The sequence below is a fragment of the Humulus lupulus genome, chromosome X, assembly GCF_963169125.1.
Source record: "Humulus lupulus chromosome X, drHumLupu1.1, whole genome shotgun sequence".
In the NCBI taxonomy this organism is placed as follows: domain Eukaryota; kingdom Viridiplantae; phylum Streptophyta; class Magnoliopsida; order Rosales; family Cannabaceae; genus Humulus; species Humulus lupulus.
The window spans coordinates 254,338,240-254,354,368 of NC_084802.1; the positions used below are offsets into that span (position 1 = coordinate 254,338,240).

The 16,129-nt window shown below is 42.1% G+C and overlaps 1 non-coding gene across 1 annotated transcript; it reads left to right on the forward strand.

The window, feature by feature from the left end:
* Positions 1-15,521: 15,521 nt before the first annotated feature.
* On the forward strand, positions 15,522-15,628 carry LOC133807725 (small nucleolar RNA R71). Its single transcript, XR_009879623.1, has one exon. It is a non-coding gene; the product is annotated as a small nucleolar RNA R71 (small nucleolar RNA).
* The last annotated feature ends 501 nt before the right edge of the window (positions 15,629-16,129 follow it).

Genomic DNA, 16,129 nt, shown 5'->3' on the forward strand with positions numbered 1-16,129 from the left:
GTGAAGCTCAGTGGTAAGCTAGGGTTGTGGATTTGCAAGGGATTAGCAAGATCAAATCAGAGATTTGAGGTAAGTTCTTGAGGTTTTCGGTTTTAGGGTCTTGCTGGTTTTGAACTGTGTTTTTGAGCTAAATGGATGGGGTTTTTGGGGAAAACAGGTCAAGGTTGTGAAGGTGCAAGCCAAGGAGGTCTAGGGTTCAGTTCAAGGTCAAAATTCCACCCACGGTATGATTTCTAAGACCTATCCTTGTTGTTTGAATGATTTTTCTGGTTTTTGGGGTTCATTGGGTTAGATTTTGAGTTGTGGGTTGCTTGAGCTTGGGATTGAGTTCTTGGGGTGCTTGGGATGAGTGTGTGGTGTATATATGTTTGTTTTTGGGCTTGGGAAAGAGTTGGACAAGTTTGGGTTCGAAATGGGGGAAGAAAATCGCAAGATGCGATTTTTGGTTTTGGTCTGCTGCAAACAGAAGCAAAATCCCCTCAGTGCCCAAAGGCTAGCGCTGTAGCGCTAGTCACAGGCAGGCTAACACCAGTTTTTCCCTCCTGCAATTTCCTCGAACCAACCTCAACCAAAACTCCTCCAAATCTTTGCCAAACTCAAAAATAACCTTATGACCATACTCCACTAATCCCAAGCACCCCAAATACCTAGAACTCAAGCACATGCATCCCCAAACTCAAAATTCACCATATCCACTTCTAGACAATGAAACTCAGCAGAAACCAGTTGAACATCAAAGTTAGAGCTTAGAATTTATACCTTTGATGGGATTTCGACCACAAGTTTCCTCTAGACTTCCTTGGCTTGCTCCTCCTCAGCCTTAGGCCTGAATTCCCTAAAGTTTCCATCCAATTCAACTTAAACACCATAGCTCAAAAACCAGAAACAGAAACTGAAGAATTCCAAAGTCTTACCTCAAGTGTTAGTGACCTCTTGCTAAACCTCTGTAATTCCTCAACCCTTGCTTAGGAACCTTGATGTTCAGTCTATCCCAGCTCTCCTCTGAGCTTTGCTCTAGAAATCCTCAAGAAATTGATGAAGGAAGCTTAAACCGACCTTGAAAACTCTCTCTATTTTTCTCCCTTTCTTTTTCCTTCCTTTTTCTTCTTTTCTCTCTTTCAGACTTCTACACTTCTCTACATTTCCCACTAACATAAAGTCTCACTAATTCCATCCTTAGAAAGCCAAATGACCCTAATTCCCTCCCCTTTATTCCTAACCCTTTAATCCACTTAAGGGCATTCTAGTCATTTTACCCAATTCCCGCTAACTCCTCAAGTGTCTCTAATATTTCCCGCTTAATTCCCGATACCTAATTAATCACCAATAATATTCCTCAATGTCAAGATAGACTCCAGTACACTCACTAAATTCCCATTTATACCCCTAAGCTCACCCCGAGCCGGGTATAAATGCCCGCCATGACTTTTTCGTTACTTTGCTCACTAGGATCGTCTCGAGTCGCAGATCACAAACATATCCACATAATAATGTGGTCTCGACAATTATCACATATATCAATACAATTATGCCCATAATGGCCAAAATTACGATTATGCCTTTCTAACCTAATCAGGGCCTTTATGCACACTAATACACATAGTCATGCATCTCAAATATTCAAATAGTCATATAACATGCTTTAATTCATAATCATGCATCTTAATCATTAAAATCACACATAATTCCCATTATGCCCTCCAGGCGCACTAATCAAGGCCCTTAAGCCTTATTACTAAATTGGGTCGTTACACTTTTTATATAACTAATTTTTTTTTTACACATTGGATCCCTAAAGGAACAGTGTTTAAAAGCCAGTTTACAAAATTTCCAAAGCACAAACAACCACTAGCCATTCTAAAGGCAAAACAGATATTTATGGTTCTCCTGTCCCTGTCTCCCCTCAACTGTGGTGGCTGAGCAGCTGTTCATGTACATTCTGCTCCTAGTGCTTTCCAATTCAGGGCGAATCAAGCTTGCCCTTGCCTTTACCTGCACCACAAAGCACCCGTGAGTCAAGGCCCAGCAAGAAAACATAATATCATAACTCAAGTGTGGATAATAATCATAAACTCTTTAAGCATGTTTAAACATTTAGCAATCCCTAGTAAACATATAACTCGTTGGCATAAACATGAATTCACAGGCTAACACTTAGCCATTCAGCATATCATATTTAACAATCAACCACAATAACCAGATTACACAATAAATAGGGTCGACACCCTTAGGTCGCACCCTCTGTTTACCCCACTGACTCCGGCCCGCTTAAACCGAGCTCAGTGCATAATAAGCTGTCCTCAGCTACCAGTGCCCGAGCCACGCCCGGTGCGCTAATGTAAACTCTAGCACTCTTAGGCCGTTTGTCTACTATTTACATGGAAAAATGCCATCCTCTATAAAGCATACAAAACAGGGAGCCCTTAGTCCCATTATAAATCTACAACTGGGTGCAGTTTTCTTACCTTTAATTTCCAAATGCTCCGATTACGAGAAATGCCCCTTGAGCATGATCCGTCTCCCGAGCCCTAGCTTTAACCTAGCCACAACCAAGATAAGAGATTCCATTAATATTTGAATAAAGGTTTATGGGTAAATTTCTAGCTTCCAGGACATCGAATTCCACCAAGCACGCTGGTGGAATCGATCCCGAGCACCCTAGGTTAGGTTCCTGCGCTTAAAACCTCCAAATAACCAAAAATGCCCTTAAGGGCTACGACCTTAAAAACCTGCGCCGCGGCCCGCCCCCTAAAACAGAGGCTAGGCCTCTCTGATCACAGACACGCGTCGCGGCCCTGCCCTGTGGTGTCGCAGCGCTTCCCTACCATAGAGCCTCCTTGCCTCTTCTTTGCTCCGCAGGGCCGCGGTACTCTATAACAGAGTCGCGGCCCAGCCCCTCGTGCCTAGAAAATCCACCATTTTTAACATCCCAACCTTGCTCAAAACCACCCAAAACCATCCTAATTCCAAAACCCATTGATCACAAAACTTCTAACATGATTCCAACAACACAATCCAGCAAAGACCTAGCTTAGAAGCTCATCAAAATCCCATTTTAATTTCTGAAACCCAAAAGCTCAAGAACATAAAAACCAGCCTTGAAAACACTAGAATTCAAACATTAGATCATAAATTCATGCTTACCTTCACTGCAGAATGACTTCTCTAAGAAAATTTTGAGCTAACTCCCAAGCTTTCTGCCTTAATTCAACCTTGAAATTAAGAACCTAAGAACTCTTAGAATTTGGCCTCAAAATATTATAATCAATTGGTCAAAATGTAATTCAATACTTACCTTAGTTTCTAGTTTGATTCCCTAGCTTCGACTGAGTTAATTCTCTAAATCCTCAGCTAAAACCTCTGAATTCCCAGCCAAATTCCCTTAGTTTTCAATGATTTTCCTTGAGAGAGAATAAGATAGAAGGAGAGAGAGAGAGGAAAGGGTCGGTTCCTAATGTTTCCACTGTTTTCTAAGTTTTATCTATCTATCCTTAAGCAATTAAATCTATCCCGAGGCTCAGGGTACCGGAAACGTCCTCGAGGGATAAATGGTAAAATTCCCCAATATTCCCGCCTAAACTTCCTAACCTTAAATATATCTCCAATTATATATTTCCATGACCCGATAACCCAAATAATCATCTAGTACCTGAAATACCCCTTAACTTGCCCCAAGTCAAATATTTGGTCCCATTGTGACTTTCCTGCTAACTAGCTCCCTAGGATCGCCTCAAGTCGCATGCTGTAGATTTACCCACATAATAATGTGGTTCTCACAAATATAACATATAATCATACAAGCATGCTTATCATAAAATCATGCATTAGCTAATAAATTCACACATCGACCAATTATGCCCTCCCGGCACACTAATCAAGGCTCTTAAGCCATATTAGTGATTTTGGGTCATTATAACTATCCCCTCCTTCTGAGAATTTCGTCCTCAAAATTTACCTCAATAACTCAGGATACTGATCCCGGATCACCATCTCAAGCTCCCAGGTCACTTCCTCGACCTTGCTATTTCTTCACAATACTTTAACTAACAGAATCATCTTATTCCGTAGAACTTTGTCCCTCTGATCTAAAATCTAAACTGGTCAATCCTCATAGGATATGTCTGTCTGTAATTCCAAATCCTCATACTTAAGCACATCTGTCGTATCTGAAACATACATCCGTAACGTAAAGACATGAAATATGTTATGAACTCCCAACAACGACGGTGGCAAGGCCAACCTGTAAGCCACTTGTCTGATCCTTTCTAAAATCTCAAAAGGTCCAAAAAACTGAGGGCTTAGCTTGCCCTTTACTCCAAATCTCCTCACCCCTCGCAGTAGTGAGACTCACAGAAACACGTGGTCCCCAACCTGGAACTCCACGTCTCTACGGTTGGGATCAACGTACCTTTTCTGTCTACTCTGTGAAGCAAGAATTCTGGTTCAGATCTTCTCGATAGCTTCATTTGTCTTCTGAAGCATGTCTGGCACAAAATATTTTCTGTAACGCCCTACTTCCTTAGAGGCGTTACTAAGTGGGTTTTAAGACAAAACAGTGTGCAATGAACTCGCTAACCGAGGTTTTGAAACAAAAGTGTGACTAATTAAAAGTTAAGGCTGTAATCTTAGAAAAATGCGTTGTTTCAATAAAACTTCTAGTATTAAACATTTGGGATCCCGAAATAAGGTTTGAAAACTATATACTTCTTGAAATAAGTTTACAGTTGATCAGTTATAAAAATCATAGATTATTACAACCATTTTCGAATAAACCCCCAACCAAAGCAGTCGGGCAGGCCAAACATGTACGCGTCGCTTCACGCTCTCCGTACTCATGGTTGGTTGACGCAGCCATTGCCCTTACCTGCAACACGGAGCACCCATGAGCCGAAGCCGGCAAGAAAACTCATGCAGAACATAACATATGCAATTTATACCATTTATCATAACAGATAGTCCTCATATAAACAAGTCAACCATTAGACTAAGCAAACACGGCCATGCCGCCCCAGAAGCCTTACCAAAGCCTGGGGTTTCGGTCCTCACCGTAGGGATACCACATGTATCCACCGGGCCCTGCCCTGACTATAAGCATCCCATGTGCTAAGTGTTACTTCCAGCTCCGCTGCCGTACCCGGCCTACGCCGCACTCGGCCCTTGCCGTTCATTTCATTATAATCATATATAGCATAAATCAAGCAACATTCAAACAAATGCCAATTTATTTAAATCTGCACCCTAACATGTAATGCAATATAGGGCCATGCCCGGCAATCATCTCATCATGAAAAATGCAATATAGGGCCGTGCCCCGCAGTCACACTATGGGCCCATGCCCTATCCTACGGGTGTTATAGTTTTCTTACCTTTCCAATCAATAGCTTAGATCACCTGACTCCTTGAGCACGATCCCACTCGAGCCTTAGCGCACACCTAGGCACAAACATAGGTCAAAGTCAACACCGAACCCCAAGTCCGAATACCTAGCCTCGGGACCAATCCTGAGCCCCCGGGAAGTCCTAAATCCCCAAAACAAAGTGGCGGAATCAAGCCCCGAGCCCTAGGTCAAAATCCCTCATCAAAACCCAAAAATTCACCTCTGTGAACAGTGCAGCGCTACAGCGCTCTAAAGTGGGCGCTGTAGCACTACAAGCAGAATGCACCCCCCCCAGAATAGGGGCTAGCGCTACAGCGCCCTCTGACTAGCGCTGTAGCGCTAGTTGCAGTCCAGAAAACCCAAAATCGCATTTCTGCGATTTCTTTCAACCAATTCAACCCCAAACTTGTCCAAACCTTCTCCAAGCCCAAAATCAAGCTTAAAAACACCTCACACTCATCCCAAGCATCCCAAGAACCCAATCCCAAGCTCAAGCAACCCAAAACTCAAAATTTACCATGAACAACCCTAAACTAGAAATTCATGCAAACCACAAAGATAGAGTCTTAAAAATCATACCATTAATGCAATTTCGACCTTGATTCAACCCTAGGCCTCCTTAGCTTGTTCATCATCAAAGCTTGTCCAGAAATTCCATAAAATTCCCATCAACTCAGCTCAAAACACAGCTCAAACCATCAAAACCCTAAAACAGAAATTTCCAAGAACTTACCTCAAAAGTTGATGTGTTCTTGCCAAATCTTCAAGTCTAACCCAAGATCCTTGATGCTCAGCCTACCATTGCTCTCCACTAAGCTTTGCTCCAAGAAAAATGGAGCGGAATGGTGCAAAAATGCACAAACCGACCCTTGTGAAAACCCCTCTGTTTTCCCTCTTTTCTTTCTTTCCTTTTTCTTTCTTTTCTTTTTCTCCACAGCCAACACTCTCTAAAAATCCCCCTAAGTGTAAAGCCTCATAAATAAATCTCTAAAATCCAAATGACCAAAATGCCCTTCCTATTAATTCTAAATCCTTTTGTCCAAGTAGGGCCATTTTAGTCATTTTACCCAAATCCCGCTAATCCTCAAGTGTCTCTAATATTTTCCTGTTGCTTTCCAACACCCGATAAACCACCAAATAAATATCCCCCATCATCAAAATAAATCTCAATCTATTCTCTGAATTCCTGCTTATACCCCAGGCTCGCCCCGAGCCGGGTATAAATTCCCGTCATGAATTTCCGCTAGCCTGCTCACTGGGATCGCCTCGAGTCACAAATCACAGAAACACCCACATACCACCGTGGTCTCAACAATCATCACACATCAATGCAGTTATGCCCAACATGGCCAAAATTACAATTATGCCCTTCTAACACGATCCGAGCCTACATGCATACTAATATACATAGTCATGCATCTCAGATAACAAATAGTCATATAACATGCTTTAACTCATAACCATGCATTTAATTCATAAAATAATCACACATAAATCCCATCATGCCCTCCTGGCACGCTAATCAAGGCCCTTAAGCCTTATTAGCAAATTTGGGTCGTTACATTTTCTCTCCCCCATCTCATCCCAATGAATGGGCGATCTACACTTCCTCCCATATAACATCTCATAAGGAGCCATTCCAATCGTGGATTGATAATTATTGTTATACGAAAATTGGATCAACGGAAGATACTTACCCCAAGATCCCTCGAAGTGAATCACACGCGCCCTAAGCATATCCTCCAACACCTGAATCGCCCTCTCAGACTGTCCATCAGTCTGAGGATGAAAGGCTGTGCTAAACTTCAACTGAGTCCCCATGGCTCTCTGCAGAGCTCCCCAGAACTTAGAGGTAAAGATAGGGTCTCAATCAGATACAATGGACTTGGGAACCCCATGCAGACGAACTATCTCCCTCACATACAACTCTGCATACTGTTCTATTGTGTAAGTCGACTTTACTGGCAGAAAATGAGCTGACTTGGTGTATCTGTCCACTATCACCCACACCGAATCATAAAGTCCTACTGCCCTGGGTAGACCTCCCAAAAAATCCATGGTAACATCCTCCCACTTCCACTCTTGGATACCCAAAGGCTGAAGGAATCCCGCAGGTCGCTGATGCTCAGCCTTCACTTGCTGACATGTCAAACATTTGGCCACATACTCCACCACATCCTTCTTCATCCTGGGCCACCAATATAATGTCCATAGATCCTGATACATCTTCATGGTACCCGGATGAAGCGAGTATGGCATAGTGTGAGACTCATCCAGTATCTCTCGTCTGATCCCTTCATCTGTCAGAACACAAATCCGCCCCTGATATCGAAGCATACCAGTCTCAAAAACAAAATAATCCTTAGCTATCCCTGCTAAGACATTTTGTCGAACTTCTTATAGCTGTGTATCTACCAATTGACCCTCCTTGATCCGCTCTAGCAGGGTCGACTGCAAAGTAATATTGGCCAACCGGCCCACCACCAGCTCTATCCTTGCCCTGGCCATCTCATCAGCTAACTCTCTAGAGATCTGAACAGAACTAAATAACTGCCCCGAGCCCCTCTGGCTCAATGCATCTGCCACTACATTGGCTTTCCCTGGGTGGTAAAGGATATCACAATCATAATCCTTAATCAACTCCAACCAACTCCTCTGTCTCATGTTCAAATCCTTCTGGGTGAAGAAATACTTCAAACTCTTATGATCAGTGTATATCTCGCACTTCTCCCCATATAGATAATTCTGCCACACCTTCAGTGCGAAAACCACAGCCGCCAGTTCTAGATCATGGGTAGGATACCGCTGTTCATATTCCTTCAGCTGCCGTGATGCATAAGCTATAACTTTCTCATTCTGCATCAACACACAGCCTAAACCCATCCTCGAAGCATCACAGTATACCACAAACTTTCCTTTCTCCGAAGGAAGACTCAGTACAGGTGCAGTAATAAGTCATCGCTTTAATTCTTGGAAACTATCCTCACACTTCTCTCACCAAACTATCTTTCATGTCAACTCTATCATTGGTGAAGCAATCTTCGAGAATCTCTCTACAAACTGCCCGTAATAACCTGCTAACCTAAGGAAACTCTGCACCTCTGAGGCATTCCTTGGCCTCGATCAATCTCTCACAGCCTCCAATTTGGATGGATCTACCTTAATCCCCTCTGTGCCAACTATATGCCCAAGAAAAGTCACCTCTGGCAACAAAAACTCACGCTTCTTAAACTTAGCATATAACTTATGGTCCCTTAACCTCTGTAAAACCTATCGAAGATGTCGCTCGTGCTCTGCCTCTGAACTGGAGTACACTAAGATGTCATCGATGAAGACAATGACGAACTGATCCAAGAAATCGTTGAACACCCTGTTCATCAGATCCATGAAAGCCGCTGGGGAATTGGTCAAACCAAAAGACATGACCAAGAACTCATAGTACCCATACCGTGTTCGAAAGGCCATCTTCGGAATGTCCTCGGCCTTGATCCTCAGCTGGTGATAACCAGTTCGAAGATCAATCTTTGAGAACACCGTCTTTTCCTGCATCTGATCGAACAAGTCATCCATCCTTAGTAAAGGATACTTATTCTTAATGGTCAACTTGTTTAGTTTCCTGTAGTCTATGCACATTCTCAGTGTCCCGTCCTTCTTCTTAACAAACAAAACTGGAGCGCCCCATGGAGAGTATCTAGGCCTAATGAATCCCAAATCCAGAAGTTCTTGTAGCTGTATCTTCAACTCCTTCAACTCTGCTGGTGCCATTCTATATGGTGCCCTTGATACTGGTTCTGTCCCCGGTGCTAAATCGATAACAAATTGAATCTCCCTGCATGGCGGCAACCCTGGTAGCGCCTCAGGAAATACATCCAAAAACTCACAAACACACCGGGTCTCTCACGGCCCCACTGCCAAAACCTTGGTAGTGTCCACCACACTAGCTAGAAAACCTACACATCCACCCTTTAACAAGTCTCTGGCTCTCAATGCTGATATCATGGGTACGCGGGGTCCACATACCGCACCCACAAAGACAAAAGGATCCTCACCCTCAGGCTCAAAAGTCACCATCTTCTTCCTACAATCAATAGTGGCCCCATTCCTGACCAACCAATCCATCCCTAAGATCATGTCAAAATCCTCCATATCTAGCTAAATCAAGTCAACTGAAAGCTCCCTACTATCAACCATCACTGGTCGTGCCCTAATCCACCTCCTAGAAACTACCAGTTCCCTAGTAGGCAATAAAGTCCCAAACCCCACAGTTCGATACTCACTAGGCGTACATAGTCTATCAATTACTTTACTAGAAACAAAGGAATGTGTAACACCAGAGTCAATCAATACAGTAAAAGGAGAGCCAGCGCTAGAAAACTGACCTGTCACTACCGAGAGACTAGCCTCGCCCTCTGCCTGTGTCAAGGTGAACACTCGAGCTGGAGTCAAGCTGTCCACCTTTCTTCACTATTGGGTAGTCCTTCTTGAGGTGCCCCACCGTTCCACACACATAGCAAGCCATGGCTCGATATTCGCCCTAATGGCGTCTTCTAAACCTCGGGCACTCCGAATAACTCCTCCATGGCTCACTGCCGCCTTGACGGCCGCCTTGACCACCCCGACCCCTCCTATCAGGACCAGCAGTGGTCGAGGTGTCAGGAGTCTTTCTCTTGAAATCACTGGGGCCTCCGCCCCTACCAGATCCAGAATAAGAAGGCGCCGCTCTGCAACCCTCGTGCCTCACAGTGCTTTCCTTCCAAATCTTATTCTCTACTTCCTCAGCAGTAAGAGCCTTCTCAACGGCCTGGGCATAAGTTGTTCCCCCGGGTACCGTTGTGATCCTAACATCCCGGACTATCATAGCATTAAACACCCTAATGAATCTATCTTGCCTAGCAGCATTAGTAGGCATAAGATCTGGTGCAAATTTCGCATGTCTATCAAATTTTAGGGCATACTCTGTAACGGTCATGTTGCCCTGCACCAAGCTGAAAAACTCATTAACCTTCGCCGCCCGGATGGCAACATTGTTGTATTTCTGGCTAAACAAATATTTAAATCCTTCCCAACTCAAAGTAGTGACGTTCCTGGTCTGTGATGCCACTTCCCACCAGATGCGGGGATCCTCTCTCAACATATATGTGGCACAAGCCACTCTATCATGTCCCTCTATCCTTATAAAGTCCAGAATAGTAGTAATCATAGTCATCCACTGTTCGGCCTTCAGTGGATCCGGTCCCCCCTCAAAAGTTCGGGGATGCTGCTTTCGGAACCGCTCATATAAGGGCTCCCATCTGTTCTTAACCTCTGCTGGCTGAATAACTAGTGCCGCTATAGTTGGCACAATAGGTGCAGCACTCCCTGCAAAAGCCTGCTGTCGCAGAAGGCTAATCTATTCATCTTGGCTCTGAAGTCGCGCTTTCATCTCTGCCATGATCTGCTGTCGGTTCTTAGGAGCCGGCGAAGGAATCTGGCCCTGATCATCACCTCCGGTCCCAGACCTAGTGCCAGCTAGTCGTGTAGATTTTTTTCGACGCATAGTGTTGCGATATTCTTTTCTATGCAAGTGCACACAGTCGCAATTCGTAATAAAATGGTAAAACCAAGTATCGTCCTCAAGGACTGATTTATCAATTACCAGTCAATTAATTTCTTGTTCTATTTGATGAATTTAAATTCTTGATTTTTGTAAGTGCATCAAAAGAAACTATAAAGTGCAAAAACAATAATTGAAAATTAAATAGAATAACCACTAATAGTAAAACTTTTAATTTAATCACTGAAGAAACAATTAGGATATTCAATCTCATCAACTATCCTCCCTATTATTCCCTAATGCAAAGTGTGAATTCTTCTTCTTTTTACCTAATTCAATTAACAAGTTGATACAGCAGCCTATAATCATACTATGAATTATAAACTCAACCTAGGTGACAATTTCCTATATTTCTATGGTAAATTGAACCACAAAGGTAGCATTAATCTCGATAACTTAATAACAGTTACACAATTAATTCAGATACTTTTGTTCTAAATTAGAATTAAGTCCAATATAACCACAGCAGAATTAAATCTCACTTCTCAGATTTTGACTTAAAAACATATGTATATGACTAAAGATGGCCAATCAATAATCAATCTATAAAAACAGGTTATATGGAATTGAAGAAGATAGAAGAAGAAGAATATTAAAATTGCATTAGTTCATAACAGGGATTCAAGTGATTCAATTAAACATCCTAAACAGAAAATTAGTTCATAGTCATAATGCTAATCACAACAAAAATTAAAGATAACATCAGGAAGAAGAAGAAAAACATGTAGAAAATACTCTAAGCCTGAGCCTTCAAAACTAGCACTTCTCCCTCGTCCGTACGTCCCTGTTTTCACCTCTATTTCGCAAAAATAAAACCTAGGACTTCAAATTTTAAAGAGGCGGGCCGCGGCTCTACGTACACTATGTCGCGGCCCGTGTCAAAAATTCTGGGCAATTTGGTCTCTTCATGCCGCGGCCCTGATCAGCCATGCCGCGGCCCGTGTTGTCGAATTTTGGGGTGATGCCCATCTATGCCGCGGCTCTCTCTAGCCATGCCGCGGCCCAAGGATTTCCTTCAAAACATTGGTTCTGTTTCCCACCTAGCCGCGGCTCTATTTTGCTCATGCCATGGCTCTTAAGGGATTTCTCAATTTTCAAGTTTTCATCCCAAAAATTCACCAACACTTCCAAATTATGTTGAGAACCATTCTTTCTCGAAATATGATGAAAAACTTGGTTATTTCTTCCCTTTCTTTGACATTTTCTTTCAAGTGCTCAATTCTTCCTGATATTCACAAAGACAGACAAACAAAACATAAACCCGCACTAAATGAAAGAAAAACAAAATAAAAGACTACTAAAAACATCACCTAAACATGACAAAAACTAGACTCAACAAACTCCCCCAAACTTAACCTTTACTCGCCCTCGAGTAAAGACCAAGTTAAACTAACAAAAAGAAACAAACACAAAAGGAACAAGCTAAACCATCATTACCATCTACACTGCTTTGCCAAAACTCATGAAATCTCAATTGCAATATTTATAACCAGAATTTCAGCTCAATTGCCTTAAAGTCCAATTTGTAAAGCTCAATTAGGGAAATCAATAATATATCACGAAAATGACTACAACACTTGGACTCTATCATATGTGCTCAACTCATTCCAGACAATTCCACAAACCAATTTTTCAATATGCTTGCATTACTTGACCTTCTCCACTAATATCAATAACAAGTGTTTTGAAATCAAAAGGACTTTCACAGGTTATAGCGTTAGGCTTAGGCAAGGGTAGATGAAATTTGTCATTTAGGTTCAATCGTTACCATAAGCATAAAACCTTGAAACCAGCCAAATTTCTCTTCACCACACCAAAAATCACCCTTTTATACAATTAGAGAGAGATTACAACACTTTCATCCTTTTCTTCTGTTCTTTTCATATCATTTTTTTTTTCAAATCACACTCCCCCAAACTTAATATTTTCTATATAAATACAATCAAGGAGTGTGACAAATTGATTTATTTTTTTGTTCATAATCTAAAGACTTCTCTCTCTCTTCTTTTTGTACAATCATACTACATTCAAATCATACCAATACCTCACTATTTTTCGTTCTTCCTTCCCAAAAATTATATGCTTATGATAACAAAGGAAAAGGAAAAAAAAAATAATGAAGTTAGGAAATTTAGGCTCAAATAGTACAATCAAGAACAAAAACCAAGTTTAAGGCTCAAAAAGGGTAACTAAAGATAATTAAATCAAGGTTGGCTTGAAAGGCACAATCGATCCAATAAATTGCCTAAATCACTTTTCTAAACACATGTCATCAAGGATTTCGCCTCAAAGGCCAAATAACGCAAGTTCTATCAAATTCAAATTGTCATTCCACCAACCCTAGTCAAACACATATTATAAAATCCAAAATGTTGCATTCTCAAGACATATTAAAAATTCCCCACAAAACTTTTAAATTAAACTCTAAAACAATTGAACCAAGCACACAGTTGAATTCAATTTCCTTTTCACGAGCAAAGACAAAGCAACAACAGACACGAATGATGGTTTAACAATTACACTAAACAACAACAGAAAATAACACAACAGACTAAAAACTAAACTAAGCAACGCACAAAACAAAAATAAAACAAAATAAGCTCCCCCCCATACTTAAGATGCACATTGTCCCCAATGTGATAAAGAAAAGGACAAGGGAAGAGAACTTACCTGACACCACATCAGTATGGCGGAGGAGGTGGGGGCTTGAGTGCGGGATGACGGAGGTGGTGGCCACCCCTCGCATCCTTGAGAGCCATCGTGTCATACGAAGAGAATTCCCTTCCACTGTTGAGAATATTGAAATTATCCCCAATGTCATCGAAACCTTCAAACTTGCCACACAATAATCTTTTCATACGACATCGAACTGTTCGAAATCTTTCTTTGGCCTTCTTCTTCTTCTTACCAATTGAATCTTGACCATCATTCACCACATCAACTCTACAACAGGTAGGAATTGCAGTTGCTGCAAAAACACTAAAACTTATTTTCTCATTTTTGACTCGCAACCTTAGCTCGCTCTTTTGTACGTCAATTAAAGCTCGTCCTGTGGCTAAGAATGGTCTTCCAAGAATGATTGGGACGTTGGCATCCTCCTCCATATCAAGTACAATAAAATCTGCTGGGAAGATGAACTTGTCCACTTTTACCAGAACATCTTCAATAATACCCCGAGGATGTGCTATTGATCTATCTGCCAACTGCAGAGTCACTGTTGTAGGTCTTGCTTCCCCAAGCTTCAATCTTCTAAACACAGAAAGCGACATTAGATTAATGCTCGCCCCCAAATCACATAGAGCATTCATGCTCTCAAAATTCCCAATAGTGCAGGGTATTGTGAAACTCCCATGATCTCTCAGTTTCTGAGGAAGCTTCCTTTGCAGAATGGCGCTGCACTCTTCAATGACTGCCACCGTCTCATAGTCCTCCATCTTCCTCTTCTTGGACAGTATTTCCTTCATAAACTTCACATAACTTGGCATTTGTTCAAGTGCCTCGGCAAAAGGTATGTTAATGTGAAGCTTTCGAAAAATATCTAGAAACTTCGAAAATTGTTTGTCAAGAGTCTTCTTTTGAAGTCGCTGAGGGTATGGAATCTTGATATGGTGCTCATAACTCACTGGTGACTGAGTCTTCTCAAGGTCTTCAATAAGCTCTTCTTCTACCTTACCCTAGTTCTCAACTTCAACTTTTGGTGCAGGTATAGACTTCTTGACTGGCTCTTCCAACTTCTTCCCACTCCTCAAAGAGATTGCATTGCACTGCTCTTTAGGATTCACCTCTGTATTACTTGGCAAATTTCCTTGAGGCATACTTTGTAACATATTTGCCAATTGACCAACTTGCATCTCAAGATTTCTGATGGAAGAGCGAGTTTCTGTCATAAACTGTGTTTGGGTGTTGGTGAGAGTCAATAATGTAGCTTGTAATTCATTAGGCCTTTCAGGTGGAGCTTGATTCATTGATTATTGAGGCCTAGGCTGTTGTGATGAAGAGCCTTGATGCATTGGTGGTTGAGGCATATTATTCTGAAATTGACCCTGAAATTGAGGTTGCTGGCCCTGATTATTCCTCCAGGAAAAATTAGGATGATTTCGCCACCCAGGATTGTAAGTATTGGCGAATGGATTATTTACTGGCCTCTGAAAGTTTCCCACCGTTTGAACCTGAGCTTGATCCATTGGAATGTTATTATTAATATTGGTAGGACACTGATCAAAAAAATGAGGACCACCATAGATTTCACACCTGGCTGCCATTTGAACCGCATTAGCAGATACAGTGCTCTGTTGTAACTGCTTTGTCAAAGAGGCTACTTGCGCTGTTAGAGCAGTGATTGCATCCAGCTCATGCACCCCAGCTACCTTTCTGACTCCTGATGATCTTTCCTCAGACCGCTGATGATTGTTTGTGGCCATGTCCTCTAGCAGCTCATAAGCACCAGTTGCACTATTGCTCATAAAAGTGCCACCTGCTGCAGCATCAATAGTGGTTCTGGTTGTAGGACATAAACCATTGTAGAAATTCTGTACTAGCATCCACTGTTCAATGCCATGATGAGGACATCTTCTCAGGAGTTCCTTAAACCGTTCCCAAGCTTCATACAATGACTCTCTGTCATTCTGGCAAAAGTTATTGATCTCTCCCCTCAATTTAGTAGCTTTGGACGGAGGGAAGAATTTAGACAAAAATTTCTGAGCTAGATCTTGCCAAGTGACAATAGAATTTGGCTGCAGCGAGTTCAGCCAACTTTTGGCTCTGTCCCTCAGAGAAAATGGGAAAAGCCTAAGCTTGATTGCATCGTCACTCACCCCATTATATCTGAAGGTTCCACACAACTCCAGAAAATTGGACAAATGGGTGTGAGGATCTTCAGAAGGTAACCCATTGAATTGCACAGAGGACTGCACCATTTGTAGAATAGCGGGCTTGATTTCAAAGTTGTCGGCCTCTACAGCTGGTGGGCGTATACTATTTTGTACTCCCCTCAGAGTGTGCAGTACATAATCCCTCAGGCTCCTCTCAGCATTGTTCTGAGCCTGACCCCCTTGTACAATTCCAGGAATTAGAACATTCCTGCCATCCCCTTCATTCTGTGCCATCTTCACAGATTTCTGGGCCTCCCTCTTGTTCTTTCTGACTTGCTTGCAAGACTT